The sequence below is a fragment of the Corvus moneduloides genome, chromosome 5, assembly GCF_009650955.1.
Source record: "Corvus moneduloides isolate bCorMon1 chromosome 5, bCorMon1.pri, whole genome shotgun sequence".
Lineage (NCBI taxonomy): Eukaryota > Metazoa > Chordata > Aves > Passeriformes > Corvidae > Corvus > Corvus moneduloides.
Genome location: NC_045480.1, coordinates 48,918,968 through 48,935,099, shown reverse-complemented (window position 1 = coordinate 48,935,099; position 16,132 = coordinate 48,918,968). Strand labels below are relative to the sequence as shown.

The window sequence follows — 16,132 nt, the reverse complement described above, 5'->3', positions numbered from 1 at the left end:
TGAATCCCAACACCTGCCTTAGCTGATTACAGTAAAAAATATCAACAAACAAGCATAGCTTCAAAGGAATAAAATTAAGCCTACCAAATCCCTATGACTACTCCAGCAGAGCTGTGGGAAACGGATTAGAAAATAGCTCAGTGAGATATGTTGTGAGGCAGACAACATAATATTCCTTTTGTATTACGTGCTAGAGCAGAGAAGCTTTAAAGCATGAGCTTTAAACTGACAATTCAGCTGGTGTTGCATTGTCCTTGGCTGGAGTAACACCAAGAAAACAAGTTTTGCATCTCTCTCGGTCCTCTATCCCAAATAAGTACAGGCAGACACACCCTTCAATCTTCTAATGCCATCATGTAGAGGGGATTCAGAGTTAGAAGAGGGCACAAAGAAAGCTTCCAAATTTCCTGTATTTACTGCCTCCTAAGATTGATTTTTTTGTCTTTTGGACCAAAATTACATGCTTCAGATGCAGATGAAGTAGAAAGAATCCTAATAACCAGTCTTGTAATTGTTATAAGAGAGTTAACGCTAGTGTTATCTAGCAAGTAATGTTAATTTATTGATAGCAGTACATTTATCCTTTTAATGCAGCAGTCTAGGAAACACTGAGGATTTTAAAAGGGCAGAATTTTTTTTGTAAGAATCTGATGCAGATTCTGCATATCAATCATGTCTTAAATTGTCAGCTCTTATTCTAAACTTAACATTCAAGCAACACAGCAAAACCACCTTTGTTCTGAACTCAGTGGGATGTGAAATGCCAGCATAGCAAGAAAATACCATTTCTTCATGTAGAAACAGACCATCAGACCATCAAAGATGTCAGGATTAATATAAAGTGGGCTGTCAGAAGTACTATCTGCACTGAAAAAACAGATAAACAGATTTCAAAATGGAAGTTAAATGCTTTTTCTTTTAAAGTAATAAAGACCAGCTATAAGTTCATTTCTGTGTCAGGAGTCAAAACTATGCCATCTGGTAGGACAAGGAAGATTCCAGGCTCTAGTGACAGTGACTGCAGTTGCCTCTGCTGAATACTGTTTACACTGCACATTGCAGTACAATGTAGAATTGCCAGAGTTATGTATAAAAGGAGGACCTTGAACACTGGGAGGAATAAAGCCACATTAGTTAAGATTTCTTCTTGGGTTAATACACACTGCTTTTCATCACAGGGTTTGTGTATTAAAATGCCAGTTGGATTATTTGCAATGGAAATGTTGCTATAGTGCTTCTGGTTTCCCATCTAGTACCAACATGACTGTGTGCAGGGATGTCCTGAACCAGATTTCATAGGCAAAACTAATACAGATCAGTATGTACTACTTCAATTATGTAAGAGTCAGTTTACCTACACACTAGTAATCTGAAGAAGTCTGTTGCTTGTCACAAACCCAGACTGAGGATGTTGCAGAGGAATTGCCAAGGCACCATCTCATGCAAACTATTAGCCTTCCCTGCTCACAACGGGAAAAAAAGTGTGAAAAGCACACTTTGGTGCTTCCAAAGATATTGAAAAACTGGAGTGGAAAGCCACTAGAACATTTGGCAGGCTGGAGCACATAGTGTGAAAAGCTGATAAACCTAGATTTATCCAGTCTGGAGAAGAGGAAGCTCATGAGGGTCTCACTGGTTTCTTTATTATTTCATGGAAATCTCTACAGGAGATGGAGCCAGAATCTTCACAGTGCACACTGCAAAAAGTGTCAAGATAACAGACACAAACTGCATCAAGGTCATCAAATACAGGATAGTGAAAGGAAAGAACTCTTCACAGTGAGGGTGGTCAAACACTGCAGCTGGTGGTCCGGAGACGTAACAAGGTCTCCGCCTTTGGAGAGATTGAAAACACAAGTGAGAGAGGGCTTTGGCAATGATCGAGCTGAAGTTAGCCCTACCATGAGCAAGGGTTTGGACTGAATAACCACCAGGAGCCCATTCAGACTGAAATTATTCTGTGTGCCTGTGATTTTTAATGGACTATGGAATTTTACCTGGACTTGAAATATACATACTCATATCCATGCATCTGAATCCTTTTACCCTCAGAAGGTGACCGCCTGCACACTGAACACTGAGACAGTTCCTGTCTTATGCTGTCAACTGAGCTATTTGGGAACAGGGTATCTGGAGCAGGAAAGTACACCAGGGATTTTAGTAATATTGAAAACTATGAAAGTTGATCAGTTGGTGGTCAATGCTATGGTCTGATTTCCCCCTTTAGTTATTACCTCGTGCATAATCATGCTAATGAGAGTAAATAATATAGTTTAAAACCAGATGTGATCATCTAGGTGAGTTCATCCCACCTGCATATGTTTTATACATAAACCATTTGAACAGTTGCTATAGTGTCTCAACTCCATTAACAGACTTTCTCCTATCAGAATGTAAAGATTAATTAATAAAGTGCCCTGTAAATATCACTAATAGCTGAAAATAGCTATGTATGTCATGGATATTTAGAATTTTTATCATAAACCCCCACCCCCCATGTTTTAATACAAATACGTGGTTTTTTGGTTTTCCTAAGGATGACTTGATTTGAAAAAGTATTGTCTAAATAGTGTGGCGATTTATTTCTTTTGAAATACAGAGGTCTTTGGTACAAAGTATTTATCCAAAAACTGGTTTGAAAGCCTTCTTTTTGTTTTTAAGTTGTCATAGAGCCAAATTCTGCTTTCACAGGGCGAGGCATGTGGCTGCACTGGAGTCACCAGGTATGAGGTAATTGAAAGTTGTACATTAACTTATAATTATACAATTTGATTCAAACCTTTTAGTACCACTGACTAGTATTTTTCAACAAATTATATAATAATCTCAATGCAAAGCCTTATTCTAGCTGGTTTTTGATATGTTTTGTATCAGCAGCAGCCTGGTACTCAGCATGCAACAGTAATGAGCGGCTGACTTTGCAGTACGATCAGCAACCATTGTTTTTTGAGATGAAAGGCCCCTTGGGTTCAGCCTTGCAAAGTGCACAGTATTCTGGCTTCAGTTCTGCCAACTCGGTCAACATACATGTGATATGAAACACCTGAGTCAGCTCACAAAAATAATGAGGTTGCACTTGCATTCAGATAAACACACACTAAAACGTCTCTCTGAGCACAGCACACATTGTCCCGCAGGACTCGCTTTCTGTCTTATGTGCTTATGCATGAGCATCAACTTGTCAGCTGCTCTAGTAAACCACAGTTTTACTCTTAGCAGAATGGCTGACAGCAGCTTGGGAAATATGAGCTATAATACGTGTCAAGAATTTGTGTTACTGTTTGCTGAGAAAATGAAAGAGGTCATACCCACAACTGATACTGATGTGCAAGCACAATCAATTGTCTGTATTGTAGATCCGTACAGCATTGATCAAGTCAGAGGGTGTTTCCTGCAGGTTAATAGCTAGCTGATAGTCCAAGCCCATTTACAGTTACAGTAAGAAAGAGAAAGTTTGATTTTGATAGTGTTGCAGCTACAGTGCTAGAAATACATGCTATCCAAACCAATGTTGAAGACAGAAACTGTGTGGTTGAATACCCTCTCACAGCTGAAGAGTGAAGACTGCTATTCAGTGAAGATGCAGTCAGATCCTTTTCCCCTGGAATATATATACAAGCCATGATTTTTGGTGTTTTTACAGAGCTGCAAGCTGTTCTTCCTCAGTTTTGTCTTTTATTTAGGAGATGCATGACTTTGCAGCAGACCAGAACAGACTACTTGGGCTAAAGTAACATAAGGTCTTTCACTCTGTCATATTACTTTCTGCTCTTATTGCAAGCTTTAAAAGTGTCCCACATCATTACTTTTCATCAGTTTATTTTATAAACCAACCTCAACTTCACATACAAAGACATTGAAAAGACCACTCAAAGCCTGCTTTTTCATCAGGTGTTTCCAACTGGCAGTGAAAAGGAATAGAATATTTTACCGGTGTTTTTGGAATCCATGTAGCTGATGAGAAATAGATTTTGTGAGTTGTTCAGCACAGGGTTCCTTTCTGTCCCATCCTGCAAGGGCTGGCTGGATGTCCTGCAGCGAGGGTGAGGGTTGCTGTGCACACTCCTCCTTTAATACGTGGCCAGCACATTCGCCAAGGCACACTTCCTGAGGGTACGTTATGAATGTATTTTCAAATTTGAAGAGCATGGTGATGAATTAGGGTATACACTACAGAAGAGGGTGCTGACTCCAAGTTAGCAAGTCACAGACCTTTGCTGCTGACTCCACCATCCATTAAGAAAATGCTTGATCTCTCTCTCTCTCATCTGACATTTCAGAGTACACTGTGGGAAAGAGAAGTTCCAATTGAAATTCAAGCCAAGTAAAACAGAAGAGAAAAATGTTTTCTGTGAACTGAAAAACTGGGTTAGAAACTTGCGTAGATGGCAGGGGCTCCAAAGGGTCAAACTTTTGAAATCCTTCATAGAGTTTGACAAATAACTAAAAATAACAATGAACTTAAAACTTCCATATTTTATTTTTTTTTAAACTTTTTCAGTTTTGCTACAGCTTAGGATATTTGCCACTGTTTAAAATAAATAACTTGCCCATAATATGTTTAAAAAGAAAATAAAACAAAACCCCAGCAACCCACCTTAAGTCACTTGGTTAAGCAAACAGTGTACTTACTTATTTCCATGCAATATACATATATTTTTTGAACATTTTCATATCCCCAAGTACATTTCTGTGCCTATAGCTGAATAAATAGCTAATAATATAATAGCTAAATAGCTATATAATAGCTATTATAGGTTGTTGCTGTGTCTGTAGTGGATACTGATAACAGAATTTGAGAGCAATTACGGAGTATCACCCAATTATCTAGTATACACACACTGAGTCAAGCTACTTAATAAATCTGAAGAAAATTTCTCAGAGATTGCTAAAAATCTGCAAGGGAAACACTATAGCACATTGGTGGCAGTGTGACATATTGAATGATACACATTCAGAATATTTTTTCCTGTGATTTCTAGCTTTTATTTACATTGACTAATTGCACAGCAGGCCTCAGAGATAGCAAAATGAAAAAAAAAATTATTGGCAGATCCTCTGGCAAGATTGCTAATGGACAAAATGCATAAGCACTAAGAAATAGGACTTCTATGATTATTGTAATTTGCTTATATACTAAATGTAAAAAAGGAAAATACAGTTGGGCAAGGAATTCTGATTCTGCTAGTGTTCATTTAGGATTGAAGGTCCAAGGGCAGTTCTTGGGTCTTATTCTTAATTTGCCAAGAAAGGTTGGACCAGATGATCCTTGAGATACCTTCCAGCCTGGTATTCTGTGTTTCTATCATATGATTTTCTATCAGTATATGGCTCGTGTCAGAATACCCCTGGCCTATAAATGAATTGGTCTTTATTTACACTGACATCTATGACTGACCTGAAGATCTTCCTCGAATCTGTATTCAAAGACCATTAATGTAAGGACTCCTCCACAGTGTCCCTGGAAAATAACCTGGTACCAGGTAAATAACATTCCTTTTTGTCAAATTTTTAGAATTTATGTGTTAGAGTTCACTGGAGTGCAGGATGTTTTTAAGTATTAACATAAAAGTTCAATCTTGCAGCACTTCTCTTCCCTGCTCCTTCTCATAGCTGTTTTAAGTGGACACAACTCAGAAAGGCAAAGGAGTCACCCTCAGACTGATCACTGAAAGAGTCTTACCATGAGAGTTTAACCATCTCACAAAGATGATGAGGGGACTGGAGCATGTCTCTTAGGAGGAAAGGCTGAGAGAGCTGAGCCTTGAGAAGAGATGATTGAAGAGGGGATCTTATCAAGGCATGCAAATACTTTAAGGGCAGGTGTTCAGACACTGGGGCCAGACTCTTTCCAGTGGTGCCCAGTGACAGGATAAGGGGTGATGTGCACAAACTGAAACACAGGAAATTGCATCTGAATATGAGGAAAGACTTCTTTCCTTTCAGGGTGACAGCAGTGGAACAGGCTGCCCAGAGAGACTGGGGACTCTTCTTCCGTGGAGATACTCAAACACTATTTGGATGCAATCTTGTGCAGCCTGGTGAACCTGCTTCAGGCAGGACAGTTGGACTAGATGATCTCCAGAGGTCCTTTCCAACCCCACCCATTCTGTGATTCTCTGATAAGGGACAAATACAAAATAAATTCTTTGCATGTGGGAGAAATGCAAGAAAACATTTGTCTAAGCATATTCACATAAATTTCCATTCAGTCAGGTAAAATAAAAGGGTAAAATAAACATAAACAATGCAACATAAAAAAATAAAGATACTGTTAACCAGTTAAAAATAATACTTAACAAAACCCAGAGAACAGAGCATTGAAATTGTGCTCAGGAAGACTACTTTTTCTGTCTTTTTTTCATTTTTCATCAGGAATATCAAAATACTGCAATTCTTTTCATATTGTTTGACTTGAATAGTAATACTGTATTTCATTTGACTGTCTCCAAATGTTTAACATTGTGTCACATCAATACTTTCAGGGGTGAGGGAGAGGTCTGCAATGGTGCCACAGGTCTTGCGTTATGGAAGACAATGTCTAATTTATTTCCTCTATACTGGCATTCCTGGTTGAACTATTGCCTTCAACAAAGCTAGGGCAGATCACTCTCTTCCTGAACATCAGAGTGCACAGGAGAGTCAGCACAGCTTACTGCAAATCCTGGAAGAAGACAATGCTTTGATTTTAGTACACTTGGGCTGCTCAGGGGGCTGCATAATGTGTCTATGGCAGCAGTAACTGGGTGCATGTTGACATCGCCTGACAAATTCAGGAAACACTTGGGCAGGGAGTACACAAAGAGTTCTCTGTTGCCATGGCTACCTGCACTGCCATCCTCTAAAACCAGTGTCAGTATTTTGGTCTTTTGTTAATGTCTGCAATGGAATAAACCTGAAAATAATAACAAAACGTAAATTTTATTTCACAGGCTTCATGTGCTCTGGATTATGGGAAGTTATGAAACCATAATTTGTCTTGAAAAAGAAAAATCACCATGCAAGGCACTAAAATGCCAGAGTTGGTTTCCACTTTTGTTTAAATTGTGTAAATGGTTTATTCAAGATTTGCAAACATTGTTTCTTGATTACAACCGGATATTTCACTTGCAGCTATTCAAACATGACATGATTAAATATAAAAGGAGTAGCATTTAACCCACATAAAAATAATCATAATCTGACAAAGTGCTAAGTAAACTTTATTAGTCCTTTTGACAGACCAAGTGAGACTATCCAGAAGCTTTCTTAAGATATTGTGTAGTAGAGCCTATTAAGGAAAGAATTTACTGAAGCTTATATAGTAATATGTAGTCAGAGAGTGAGATAAGGTCTTATTGGTGACATAAGATGAGAAAATATAAAAATATGCAACTGATTATAAAAACGTGCTAGAGGAACTGCCTTTCAGGTTGTTTCTGAAGCATTAGGCTTAAACAGTTCTTAGACACAGGGCAGGTAAGCAGCTGTGGAAATATAAAATTTTATTAATTCTACAGAACAGCTGTCAGCAGTGGTCTGCGTATTTTGTAGCTAATTGACTGTTGTATTCCAAAACTTTAGGACTAGCTAAGAGAGCAAGACTCTATGACCAGGACACAGAGACACAGGCCCTGTGCAACAGTGTTTTGCCTTCCTGGGAGCACTGTGAAGTTGGAACAATCCCTCTCCTTCTGCAACAGTATACTGCTATATAGCCAATACATTATTGCCTGGTTTGATCTATTTTAAACATTAGAAATAATCTGATAATTTTAGTTTTAATAAATCAGAATAACAAATGGCAATTTTCAAAGAAAAAAAGCTCAAAACTTATTCTGGACCTGATCTGTAACCTGACTCATTTGCTGCTTTTTGACTATTCATCTCTTAATTCAAGTATCAAGAGTCAATTAGATTGGATTCTACTGACTAAAATCCTGGGAAACTGTGTTTCTAGAGTATCATCAGAATACATAAAAGTTCTCAGAATAAAACAAAGTATTAGCCATATAATTGACTTATTGAGCTATTTAGGGAATTAAAGATATATCATAGGAGAAGCTTAAGTCTGGTAATCACACTGGAGGATATCAGATATTTAAATAACTCTTTGCAAACTTTATGGAAAATCTCATAGAAAGTTTTCTGAAATTTTCTGCTGATTCTTGCTGAGACTTGGGTTTTTTTAAGCCAAGCCCCTACTTCACATCACTACTGTCTCAGAAAAAATGAACAAAATGGATAGTAACCAGCTGAGTACTTCCACAAGCCTGCTGGTATATGAAGTAAGTGAGGGCAATCCACAAGAAAATACACTAAGAGCAATTAGAAGTTTACACCTTCAGACAAGTGTGTTTCCTCTGCTGCTTTAGCATCTAAGTCTAGCACTAAAACTTGAATTTCCTACCCTATCTATAGTAAAAAGCATGTCAGTATAACCAGTTTCAGCAAAAAAAAAAGTTGACTCATGGAGTCAGGTTTTGCTTTGCCTCTGATGGAGTTGTGCAGTGAATATGTCGCTGTAAACGTGTCTCAAGAAAGTTCCAAGTGTGGTTTAGGGAATTCAAAATAACTATAGTTGAGTCAAAGAGCTTTGATGGCAGCTATTGTGACAAGTTATTTCAATGAAAAAATTACTGGTGAGAACTGGGGAAAGGTTTTCACAATAATTAGATGTAATAATAGAAGTAGCTGGAAGAGCAACATAGCATTTTAATTTCCCTACAGTTATTTTTGGACTTAACTGCCCCCCAACCCAGCAGATAATGGGCAGATCCAAAAGCTAGCAGTTGAACTTCTCAAAGGCATGGATATAAAACTGGCTGGCTTACACTGGCAGTTTGAGAGACTGCTTCATTCCTGGAGCAGTGTTCAAAGTACCGTGCAAGGCACCAGGTCAAAGATTGGTGAGACTAAATCCAGCCCCCCAGCAAGGGCTGTCAGCTGCTTCATGTAAAAATGACATTGACTGCTCCTGTGGAAATGAGCTTCCTCTGAAAGAGGATGAAATACAAGAGACTTTCTGCTTCCAGTTATTGCTCAAATATATCTGGAAATGTGAATCCCATCAGTATTTCCTACTAATAATTAATGTTTACTACTAAGTTAAAATGTAACATCTTCAGCCTAGCAAAACTGCTATTCAGGGACAGCAGATTCACTTTTAATGTATAAATTTATGGTATTGGCTGGAGGTTTATTCCAAAAACACAAATCCTGGATAACTTCACCCGATAGCAAGGGTTGCATACCATCATACAAGCAATGAGTAAGTAAAAGTCCCAGTGGGAGAGAGGCACATGGTAATTTGGAACGGCTATGAACATGAAATATTACCAGCCTGTGTGGAAACAAATTAGGCAGATTTATCCCATAGTACCGTTTGTTTCCCTTTGGTTCACACAACATACAGGATTTTTATTTATGGTAATGAGATTGAGGTTAGATCTACAAAGACACTTAATGAAAGAAATTTGGTAGCTTTGGAGAGATGGGGCTCATTAGTGGCTGTTTGGTACAGGGTGGAACCTGCCTGGGGTTGTTGGGCACTGCCAGAACTACAGAGATCATACTCTGGAGAATAAGCATTGGAAATGGGATAAGGGGAATAGAACCAGTACTGCTTCCACTGCCTGTGCAAACACCCTTGTTAAAGCTCACAGCAGAAGGCATATAAAATAACTCTGATGATCGGGGTATATATATTTATCTATGACATTTCTCTGTCAGAGGATCAAATGATTATACTAAACAAAACTGTGAGTGGTATCTATTTTCACATCTATATTAAGAGTATGCAGCAATGCATGCCAAGATTTCTCAGTTTTCATTTATTGTTTTGACATCAGCAAGCAAAAGTGGGTGTCTTACACCACCATATGACAAACAAGAGATGATATTGCATGGTCACTGTGGAAACTGCATTTGTGAAAAAGAGGTTCATATTTGTACTCTTTTAATGAAGATATGCCATAGCATTTCTTCAGTGTGGCTACTCTAACTTTAGTGCTAGATTGCCAGAGCTACAAGTAAAAAGAAAGTGCAAAAGATTGCTGGGATTCTTTCATTTTCTTTTTTTCTTTTTTTTTTTTTTTTCTGAAGTCATTAACATCATTCAAAGTTTAAAAACTGTAATATTCTACATGGAAGAAACAGACTTTCCAGCAAGAAGGTGGCAGTTCACTGATCTTGGTAAAAGTACATTAAGGACAACACTCACTGGTTTTGATTGGAAGTGGTCATCTGATACAGGAAGTCAATTCAGAAATACATGTTTTCCTTCATTCGGAATGTACTAGGTATTGATTCATTGATGGTGTTCAGACACTGTGCCAAAGGCCGACGGTGTAGTTACGGAATAGGTTGTTCACCACACAGCAAAGTTCAGTAGCATTGTAATAAACATGACACTCAGGTAGGAAACATTCTCCAGTGAGGAATACAGACTCCACCCTGGCCAAGGAAGGGTTAGTAGGCTGCTGTAGATTAAAGTAACCCTCTCCTATTAACTTCTAAAATTATTGCAGAGGAGAGGTGTCAGTTCAGTTGATACAGGCTGAAGGAAGTGTCTCTCCTTAGCTGGTGCCTTTGTGAAAGTCTGGGGTGGATGGGCATGGGCAGGTTTTCTCATCATTCAGTTGCTGCCAGCTATGGTTGCACAGGTATAGAGTGTTTCTGTCGCTGCATGGGACTGAACAACACAGGGTTGTGGTGATTCAATGATGCAGGTCCACTTCAAAGAACTGAAAAGGCAGATATAAATAATGCACTTGGAAGAGGATGTCTGCAGAGCAGTCTGCAATTACATTTCGACAATGTGGTGTGACCATCTCCACTGTTGCCAGGTGTTTTGTTTTTCGCTCTTTTGGTGAGTCTTTTTTTGTCACATTGAGTCAGATAAGGCCAAAGCCCTGTTGTATGGAATCCGCATCTACACTGTTGAATGTGGTGCTGAGCTGGTAGTTCTGCTAGACTAAGAAGAAGAAAGTGGTGTCAGAAGGATGTGCCTCTTAGGCAAGGCAGTCTCTGAGAAGTAGGATCAACTCTTCTGGGCACAGTGGTGTGGTAATGCATGCCTCTAGGGTCTTAAGTAACCGTTCCTTGCAGTGATGCAGGGTCTCATATGTGTGCACTGAGGAATTTTTAGAGTCAAAGCATGTAGCTCTGTAATTCACTTTGGTGCGTATCCACTTCAGGAGGAAAAGTATTCTTATTTAAGTACTGAGATTTCTTTCATGCTGCATATAGATTGCTGGGGATCCTCAAACAAAAAAAAAATCCAAAACAATAAATGAACAAACAACACAAAACAAAACAAACAAACAAAAAAAGGAAAACAAAAAGGAAGAGCTGGGAACATTAGTGACCAGATTGTGGCTTAAGTACCTAAAATACTTTTCACATTTGTGTTGTTCAGTGCTCAGCTCCTGCCAAGCCTCTGAGAAATCTGTACATTCTGAGACCTGGATGCTTTGATACTAAATTTCTTGCTGCACCTGAATTTCTGTTTCTGAATATCTCAGAAGCACCTCAGTGGGTCTGCAGATGCTGGTGGCTAACCTTCAGATCCACAAAACTTTATTGGGATACACTTACTGGGAGAACTCATAGGTAGAGATGTAGAGGCAATTTAATAGGGAAAGCAAAATCCACTCATGCAAGCAAAAGAATACAAGGAATGAATTCACTGCTTCATGGGCTGGCAGCTGTTCAGCCACCTCCAGGGAAAGCAGGGCCCCATCACATGTGATGGTGACTTGGGAAGACAAACACCGAGACTGCAAATGTCCCCCTTCTTCCTCCTTCTCCCTGCCACTTTATATACTGACCATGACATCATACAGTCAGCTCGGGTCACCTGTGCTGGCTGTACCTCCTTCCAAGGTCCTAAGCACCCCCAGCCTCCTTGCCAGGGTGGAAGTATGAAAAGCAGAAAAGGCCTTGGTTCTATGCAAGCTCTGCTCAGCAATAACAAGAACATCTCTATATTATCATCACTGTGTTCAGCACAAATCCACATCATAGCCCCATACCAGCCACCATGAAGAAAATTAACTCTATCCCAGCCAAATCCAGCACTCTTATGCTCTAAGAGACTTATCTTGTGTATAACCAAATATTTATCTGGTGTATAACCAAGTATTTTGTCTATCATTTGAACAAAACAGCCTACTGGCAGAACACCTGGTCTCCAATGCAAAAACCTAAATGAAGAAAAGATTTGCATACGAGCTGTCAATTTGAGTCCAAAATCTTTGTACTTTAAAGTCTCAAGCACTTAGAAAAAACAGTTCTTCCATGTTCCAGCAAGAATTTAAATAAACTCAAATTTTTCTCATAAGGATCAGCAAGGAATGCGTGGTAGTCATGACCTCTTGCAGCTAGTACCCTATGCTGACTTTTAGTATGAAGGATTCTTGCTAAAAATTCTTGGGATTGATGTGGTGGCAGAACTGTTTTCCAGTCTTTCACAGCATCTTCAGAAAAGGAATCTGTGTGACAAGCGGCATCACAAGGTTTCAGGCAGGTATTAGCACTATAGAAGTGAGTTTTTTATTTTTGAATCACTGCAAATATCTGTGGTTTTGAAAAAAATTGCAGTGATGTGAGCTTCCCTATCAGTAGAGATTTTATGGCAACTGCCTGGTGACCATTAATTCAACATTTCATTTGAATGTGACTATGTCCATATTTGCAAGCAGTTAGTGTCTTAGAATCTGTTTGACAAAACAAATCAACAAAAAAGACCAAAAGACCAAAAAATAGGCATTAACTTATTTTAACTCTTGATAATGGTATGACCCACCACTGCATGTTAAATGTTAAGCAGTTGTTCTGAAAATTGCCTTTCATTAAGATTGTGCTTTACTTAGTAAATATTTGATGTGTGCCATCTTAGAGGGAGTGGCTCACTAAATTTCTTTTGCTTTCTATGTGCTAAAAGGCTAAATAGCCTTAACAGTAATTTTAACCATAGCTCTGCTATCCCAGACTTGCTAAAGGCTTATCTTGCCAAGGATGGTAAAGAGCATTCTAGAATGTAGCAAAGACCTGCAGCAAATTTAGGACAGACCAGACATCTTATACTTTTAATGAGTGCCACAGGGCTCATAAGAGTTAGATAATAAAACACAGGGACAGGAGAGTTGATCTGAAGTGGAACTAGAAATGTAAATTCAATTTAAAACTTTAGCTATCATTTTCTGACAACTTTCTCAATCCCTCAAGCCCACTGGACATTATTTTCGACTTTAAGGTCTTTGCAGACACAGCCATGCTACAATAGTCCACATCTATCTCAGTTTTTAGCCATCTCCAGCCACTCCTTGCATGTGTCTTGTAGCAGATGATAACCCTTCTTTTCATAGCCAAGGAGCTAGACCAGAAAGTCGATCTAGTGTCAAATCATCCTGAATCTGGAGTTCTAATTCAAAATTTCCTCTTTGCATTAGAATACTATTCCCACAAACTATATCCTCTGTTATTCTGAGACAGATGCTTTTTTCTTGTGGCTGAACTAAGCCACAGTGCAGGAAACTCCATTGGATCAGAGTCCCAAGACGAAGGCTGTTTTACATTAAGCAGTAGATTAATGTGGACTGCTACAAGTGCAAGGGCCAATAATTTATACTGGGCTGTATTATATTCAAAACTCGTGGCCACAGTTATGTGAACTTTATTTCTGGTCCTGGGGTGTTTTTTTCTTAATTTTTGAGATTTGCAAATCCTGATTTGTTTCAGTAAAAAACTGTGCTGACATTGCTTTCAGGCTACATTACTCAGACCAGAGTAATAGGTAGTTATGTGTTAAACTTTTTTAATACAATAGTATTTAAAGTTTGGTGTGCACTGTACATATTAATGGCAGGCAAATTTGATCTCTGGTTTGTATGATGTATAATAGGCTGCTCTATTATGGCTGTAGTATAGCTGTGCCTATGCAACTGTGGTTGTGTCCTGTTTAGGCTGTGAGCATTCTGCTTTTGCTTGTGGACATATTGATTCACTCTGAGTCATTTCTTCTCCTGTCAGAGTTGCCAACAGCGATAATTACTCTGATAAAAAACAGAACTGGGTTCAAGGCTGCCACATTTTATTCTGTGGTTTCTGAGGCAGGCAATCAAATATGAGAAGATATATGCCAGCCCTCTCTGATTCTCCTGGGGAAGGTTTGGCCAAGTACACCACAAAGGCATTTTGAATGCTTCTGATCCTTACTAATACATTCCCAAAGGAGCCCAGAGCTGTAACAGGGGAAGGAGGCTGAAACCAGGCTATTGTAAGCAACACACTTTTCTAATTCCTCCTCCTAAGTTGATCAGTTTATGAGTCTTTAAACCAATTAAGGTGTTTTTTTTTTTTTCCTGGCACAACTCCAATTGGAGGACTGTTCCATACCCTTGCTACTGAAAACGGTAAGAAACTTTCTTCTGATTTCCTGAAGTTATGCAGAGCAAGTATTGGCTTTTAAAATTTTCCTCTGCTGTTAATATAATTCTTCTATAACTTCAGTATTTCTTTTCTTCCCTGGTATTAGATAAGACACATCAGGCAGTAAGTCTATAAAGAGCACTCAGCTTTTGTTTTTCAAAGTTAAGTGAACAAATCTAATATATTCTTCTCTGGACATTCTACCCCACCCCATCACTAATTCTAACACCAACTTTGCATATTCGTTTTAGTTAAAACTCAATCAGTCTCAAAAATGTGTTTTAATCTTGGTACATTAAGGAGTTGGTTCCTTGCATATCTCTGCTGTTTCACAAGCTTGTTCTCACATCCATCATATGCCAAACTCACTGATTATGCAGCCATCCAGAAACTGTTGTTCTCAGGCTCATATGGAAACTGAGGCACACATGGAACATTAACTCAGGCTCCAGTATATGCATAATAGCCTTTCATATCCACTGCCAAATATCAGTATAAATAAAACACCCAGGGTTTTGTCATTCTGCATAACAAACATTTTAGGTTTGCAGAAGTAAATGCTTGTTAGGATTAAAAGCAATACTCTTGAGACCTATGTTGTTGAATTTCACTCAGAAACTATTAATTTTCCTCAGGCTGCCTGCATGATAGTCAGGTAGTCCTGCCACTTTAAAAAGGACTTCAGAGTTTATCTCGCTCCATGAATCTCTTTCTATCGTTACTTAACCTCTTACCATTCAGATTCAGTTATTAATTTCACTTAAAAAAAAGAAAAAAAAATAAACAGAGGAAGCATGAGTTTCAAAAAATGGCATTGTTTTACCATTCTTGGTGGGGAGGGGAGGTATATGTTCTAAAACTATCATCATCAGCAGCAAACTTTACAGCTAAATTGTGTGTATGAGTTCAAAAGAAGGCAAGAAAGTATCTTTTTTATCCTTCCACTAAGTAAAAATAGACCTCTGTTGCATTGGTTGATAGAGAAAAGTATGTCCATGAGCAGCATGAGAGAACTTGGTTCTTACAAGATTCTGTCTTTGAGAACTATTGTTCTGCTTCATGGAAAAATCTTAAAGGGTCTGGGACAGGAAAATTAATCTCATCTTCATATTGAATGAGTCCTTCCAGATTTGCTCCAACATGTCAGACTGTCACCTCATGGGCACAGCATGTGCACATCTTTGTACTAAAAGGAAGTGAGTTCAGTGTGTAATTCCTCAGCAGAAGTAACTGCACTGTCCTGCAGCCAAGCTTGAGCAGAGTATTGGCATTTTATGAAGTTATATATTCAGAATAATGAAATTCAGTGAAAAAATGCAAGTTGCTGTTTTTGACAGGATGGGGGATATTCAAAGTCTATGAAAAGTAGAGTTAAATGTTAAAGCCTGGGTCCTTGATACTGCAGCTAGCTTGGAAATACGGGCAGAGCACCGTGAAAAGCAGCTATGGCTTGGCTCTTTTCTTTAGTAAGTTAACCACATAAATGCCCATGGACTGTGTTCCCATATTTCACACATACTTTTTCTACAGCTCAGGATATATGCAGAAATCCAAAGAAAAGCTGTAAAGTACGGGCTGGCAGAGGAAATACTTACTAGCATAACTGATGAAAAGGCTGAATGTCGTCTGGCTAAAGCACCAACTTCTCAGTTTCTGTTTCTGCTTTTTTATTGGTGAGTTGCAAAGTTCCGACTCTAAATGTGAAGCTGAAAGTTATAGA

The 16,132-nt window shown here is 38.6% G+C and overlaps 1 protein-coding gene across 1 annotated transcript in view; it reads left to right on the top strand.

Moving 5' to 3' along the window:
* Positions 1 to 14,301: 14,301 nt before the first annotated feature.
* MAP9 (microtubule associated protein 9) overlaps positions 14,302 to 16,132 on the top strand; it is a 97,224-nt gene continuing 95,393 nt past the window's right edge. Inside the window, exon 1 of the mRNA XM_032109570.1 lies at positions 14,302 to 14,396. The gene's annotated coding sequence lies outside the window, so the exon portion shown is untranslated. The remainder of the gene's footprint in view (positions 14,397 to 16,132) is intronic.